This window comes from Lotus japonicus, chromosome 4 (genome assembly GCF_012489685.1).
Source record: "Lotus japonicus ecotype B-129 chromosome 4, LjGifu_v1.2".
In the NCBI taxonomy this organism is placed as follows: Eukaryota; Viridiplantae; Streptophyta; class Magnoliopsida; order Fabales; family Fabaceae; genus Lotus; species Lotus japonicus.
Window position 1 is genome coordinate 67,653,041 of NC_080044.1, and position 6,000 is coordinate 67,659,040.

Below are 6,000 nucleotides of genomic sequence, written 5' to 3' on the forward strand. Positions count from 1 at the left end.
TAGAAGGAGTACATTTTCTGCGAATAATGAATAAAAAATGGAGCACTACAAGGCCTGAAGGCCATGAATGCAAAATGGTAAAAACCATATTGGGTTTGTTGAAAGTGAGCTTCCTCTTTTTGTTTAACAGGACTTCCGTTTTTTTTTTCCCCAAGATAGAACTTCCTTTATGGTTGTTCGATTGAAGATCGGCCTTCTTACGGGCCCAAAAAACAATCAAGGTCTTGAAGTGGTTCAGGTTTGTACAAAATTAATTCACTTTCAAAATAAAATAAAATTAATTAAGCACTTTTTCTTTTCTTTTAAAAAACGCATATTTATGTCTTTTATTTTCGAAAGACAGTTATATTAAAACCACCAAACTAGGAATCACAATATAACCCGAGCCCGTGGGTCCTAACCCGTCCCAATGTGACGTGGTAAAACCCAATATGATTAGATCTGAGTGTGATATTGGTGAAACTCGTACCCGAACCTGAATAATATATATAAAATTATAAAACTACTCTTATAAATATCATGTCAACTTGGTTTGTTTATAATTCGGTCATATTTGAACAACAAGATACCATATTTTTTGTAAAAAGATATAAAACGATTTTTTTCACAATAAAAGGATATAAGTTGTGTTTTATTTTGCAAAAAAAAAAATCTACGCAACAAGTTGGGTTAGGACTGGGTCTAAGGCTACAACGGGTTTGGATAAACCCAAATCCGATAGATTTGGGTTGGGTATGAGAATTCGGGTTCGGGAAAAGCAATACTCGAACGTGCTTCGTTCTCATCCCTAAACCAAACAATATATACATTATGTAATGAAGGACAAGCCTCATATTGATAGAAATCATTGTTTTAGAAATTGTTGATTTTGATGTGATCTTTTGGTATCATGATGTTTTGGGCTGACATAGCAAAGTAGTGAGATTTGAATTACCTAGGGAGTCATATTTCTCATTCAGGGTGAGTGAAGTTAGGAACCATGTAACCTAATTCCAGCGACGAAGTTAGAAGGTTATTAAGGAATGACTGTTAATGATAATTGATCTTGGTAGATGATACTCATAAAGCTGAAATGAAACTAGAAGAGATTCAGGGAGTGTGTGAACTTCTAAATGTATATCCTAAAGAATTTCCTCGTGGACCACATGATAGGGCGATAGAGTTTTCCATAAACATGGTTTCGACACTAGTTTTGGTTGTGAAGAAGAAAGGTGAAACTATTTAGTTATGTGTTGACTACATGCGGCTGGATAATGAGTAAGTAAATAAAAAAATGATGTTTGCATCACATAAATGAGTTGTTCAATCGGATATAATCAGCTCAGAGAAAAAAAAAATTACAAAATTGTCTTGCAATCTAGGTATCATCAATTAGAGATTAAGAAGGACATTCCGGACATAACTTTCAGAAAAGGTTATGACCACTATCAGTTATTGGCCATGTCATTTGAACTTATTCATACCATTATTGTTTTATGAATTTAATGCCCGAGTCTTTAGGTCATTCTTGGATCACTTTTGATTATATTTTTAGTGATGCTACTCTCGTTTATTCCCTGGATAAGAAGAGCTACTATAGCTTATTCATAGTGTAGTTTAGTTTGGGTTGCCCATCTTAACTCATTGTTGGCTCTTGTCTAAATTTTTTATACCTTGGTTAATGTTAAATAAGCTCAAAGTCTAGATCTGCAAGTGGCGAAGATGGTAGAGGGAAAACAAGTGGCAAGGTTGCACCATTTTTAGTAGACTTTGATGAGGTTTACAATTTGAAAGTGGTTGGTGTGTGTCTGATACATATAGATTGAGAAGAAAAAATATTAGAGGATGTTCGCCATTACTTTTAAACTATATACCCAAGTCCTAACCAAATGTATTAAGATATGAAGAAATTTTATTTATGGGAAAGAATGAAGAAAGGCATAGAATATTTGTTTTTGAATGCTTAGTATGTCAACAGGTGAAGGTTGAGCATAAAATCAAGTATTGTTGCTTCAATTTATTAAGATACTATAGGGGAAGTGAGAAGGTGATGTTATGAACTTGGTGAGATGTTTGCTTTGAAATTTAATGCGTTATGATTTAGCATTGGCGAATTATGGATCAATTGACTTAGTATGGATACTTCTTGCTTGTGAAGAGTATTTAAGTTGTTGCTATGGATACTAAGGCTTACCTTGGATGAGATTGTTGTTTGCATGGTATAAATGTTTCTATGATTTCAGATCAAGGAGCTCAATTAAATGCACAATTTTAGAACACTTTTCAAAACTGTTATGGGTCTCAATAAAAATTTGCGTACAACTTTTTATGATAAACTGATAGGTAATTTGAGAGGACTATTTAGATTTTGGGGAATGAATTTCATGCTTGTGTTTTTTTATTTATTTATAATTTATAAGGATTTTGGATTTGTACTTGTGTTAATGGAGTTTGCTTATAGTAACATTTATCAGTCTAACATTCAAATAGCACCATTTAAGGCCTATTAAGGCAAGAGATGCAGATATCAATGGGTTGGTTTGAAGGCAAAGAAGCTAAGCTTGTATGCTCCGAACTTATCTAGGGTGCGGTAAAGATAGTTAAGCTAGTTCGTGATTGTTTTGTTACAGCTTATAGCAGGTTAATGTCTTATGCTAACAGAAGGCGAGACCCTTTAGAGAATGAGGTTGGTGATCATGTGCTCCTACGCGTCTCTCTAATGAAAGAAGTGTTGCTGTGTGAAAAAAAAAGGAGTCTAAGATTCATTGGATCGTTGAGAATCTTGGAGCTGGTTTGTCCTGTAGCTTATTGATTAGCGCTTTCCTATATCTTTCTGCAGCTCACATAATTCTCAATCATGTTTTTTTTAATATATATATATATATATATATATATATATATATATATATATAAAAGAAAACATGATAATATGTTCACAAAATCAACAGCAAAATCAAGAGTTTTTTTATCAGCAAATTGAATATATATTGAAATACGGGGCACAATGGATAAATGTCTAAAGAGGTAAGAAAGTAGTAACAGTGGCAAACAAAACAGAGCAAGAAAGGAGTAATCTGCATCTGTCCCTAGGGTAACATAGTAGCATGTACATTAGAAAGAACTCAAAGAAGTAACAGAGTAGCATCGTATTTACCTTTGGCAAACAAAATCAACGGATAACAAAACAGAGCAAGATTTGATTTAATAAGGTTTGTTTCAGTTTTAATTAGGTAAGATTTGTTTGAATTTTTATTTTTATTTTTAAGTCAAAAAATAATAAAAAAACAACACAAGTGTCTCGTATATGTGTCCAGCCATAAAGGTGTGTCGGCTCACTGTACAAGCCGTGTCTCAGCCGTGTCCGAGCCAAGAAATAATATTTTAAAATTCAGACACGTTTCAGACATGTCCGACACGTGTCGATGGCGTGTTTGCAACGTGTCCGTGTCGTCCGTGTGTCGGACACGCGGACATGACTCTGTTTTGAAGTGTCAGTGTTTCCCAGTTCTTCATTCATGTTTCTATGCTTCGGAGATACCCATACGATCAAACTCAAATTATTTGTCATGAGGGTGTGCAATTAGATGACCATTGATCTTATGTGGAATGTTTGATGGTCGTAGTTGATAGCAGGGTGAACTATCTGTGTTATAAGATTATTGGTTCATTTAAAGTGTTTTAGCGAGAATGACATGGCGAAGAGATGACTTGGGAACCATGACAATTATGCGCGAGAAATATCCACTCTTGTATGAAATTTAAGCTCAGGTAAAAATATTAAAATTCGAGGACGAATTTTTAAGGGCGGAAGATTGAAACGGTCCGTATAAAAAAACGTGACAAAATAAAAGTAATGAAAATAAATAAATATATGTATATATAAGGGAAAAAAAACAAAACTAGCCTACCAGGCATTTAAAGCCAACGCAGCCCCCCACCCCACCCCATTCTAAAACCAAAACCCACGACCCATCTCATTTTCTCTCCCTTGTTTTGCCTCTGTGACAACGCCCTTCATCTATCCTCTTCTTCAATCTTCTTTCCTTCACTAGAATTACACCAAATTCAATCATGGGAATACACAATCATGAATGGGAAATTCGGAATTTGAGTTGAAGAGTTCTTGACATAAGTTTTGGATTTAGGATTTATGCTCTGAGGAAGGAGAAGAGTACCCACTCTACAAAAATTTCACTTTGGATGCTATTGAAGTATACCTTCAACCCACAAATTTCAATAATAGTATTATAGCACAGTTTATAATTAAGTAGAATTATTTTTAGGGCTTTATTTACACATTTGAGAATTTTATGGTTGCTCATGGGTAATATGTCAAAAGGGTAATAAATGCTGAAGGTTTGAAGTTGGTTCTGTGTTCAGATTCGTCAGCGAGTGGATCGTTCGGTGGTCGTAGGATTGCTGAAAGCAATCGTGGTTATCCTTCATAGTTGTGAGTGGTTTTCCAATCACTGTGGCTTATTTTTAATAATTATATAACTGATGATTTGATTATTTTATCATATGGCTTATTTATTTAAATTGGGGAAACATGCTTTACAGTTCTTGAATTATCTGAAAGTTGGTTTTATGAAGTTGATTTGAGTCTGCTTATGAACTGACATGAGAAAGTAATTTATATTGCTTTGATTTTGGAAATTATGTGAAACTGAGATTGTGAACTTGGAAAGTTGATTTTGAGACTTTTGACGAGACTTGAACTGGTTTCAGAAAACGGTTTTGGGGATCCTTGATAGAACCCCGTAGTCGTTAACGGAGGTAACTACCTAGGTGCACCTAGCTAGTTTGATTCCGGGAGGAGGGGGCTATCCGTTAAATGGAGCCGCTAGTGCACAGAAAGGGATATCAACGAGATGAAGCTTCCCCCGATGAGATTGATGAGATATGACATGATTCCGGGTGGAGAGAGCTATCCGTTAGATGGAGCCGCCTCTTGGGTAAGATAATCCTTATGAGGAAAGGGCTATCAACGAGATGTAGCTTCCCCCGATGGCACGATGTGACTTAAGAAAGGAAAGACTATCCGTTAGATGGAGTCGCCCCTATCGGAGAGGCCATCCCTTAGAAGGAGAGGGCTATCAACGAGATGAAGCCGCCTCATGGTTCTACATGTGTGACCCTATTAAATTTATTTCTGGTTTTATGTTTTAATATCTGAACATGATTTTAACTGTATTGTTTGAAATGATTATTTATGAACTTTATGATTTTTGTCAAGTTCATTGTTGAAATGATTTAAACTGGTATTATTGATGATATAAATTGTTTATACTGAGTTTAGAGCGAAAAACTCGTGCCTATTCTGTTTCCCCTTCCTGTTCATGGTGGTTGTTGACTGCTCACTAAGTCTTTGTGACTTACCCCATTCCTTATTTCCCTCCACAGATTTTCAGGCAACTGAGTAGTACTGTTGTCAGATTCAGATCATTCGACTTATTTCTTTTAGCAGGTTGTCATGTTGGTGTCTTTTATTTAATTCTGGTTATCTGCAGCTATAAGGAGTTATAGGTGGATTTAGATTTGGGATTGTAATTTATTGTTTTATTTTAAGAGTTGGCACTTGAGTGCTCGAATTCATTTTTATATTTTAATTGAAATACTGGTTATGGAAGAGCTTATTGGCAGATGTTGTTATTTTGTAACTATTGAAAATACAAAGAAAATTTTGCTGAAAATTTTATAAATTTTGTGTACATAATTATTTCGAATGAATTGTTTGGAAAATGATCCTATGAGGATGAGGCTTGCCAGGCTAGGGTGGTAGTCTGTGCGCCGGTCACGGCTTGGAATTTTGGGCCGTGACAAAGAGGCTAAAGGGACAATGGAATGTAGAAAGACTCACAAAGCAAACTCAATGAAAAGTGATTTCGCTGTAAACTGAATTTCATATCTCATTCAACTAACAATACAAGTATTTATACAGTACATACACAATACTAATAGAACCAGACTCAACAACTAAATGGGCCTTTGAACAGCCCATACTACCAAACTTAAAGGCCC

At 35.2% G+C, this 6,000-nt stretch overlaps 1 long non-coding RNA gene across 1 annotated transcript; it reads left to right on the forward strand.

The window, feature by feature from the left end:
* The first annotated feature begins 3,607 nt into the window (after positions 1–3,607).
* Positions 3,608–5,594, forward strand: LOC130714151 (uncharacterized). The gene is made up of 3 exons (XR_009011173.1): positions 3,608–4,190; positions 4,360–4,429; positions 4,708–5,594. It is a non-coding gene; the product is annotated as an uncharacterized LOC130714151 (long non-coding RNA).
* The last annotated feature ends 406 nt before the right edge of the window (positions 5,595–6,000 follow it).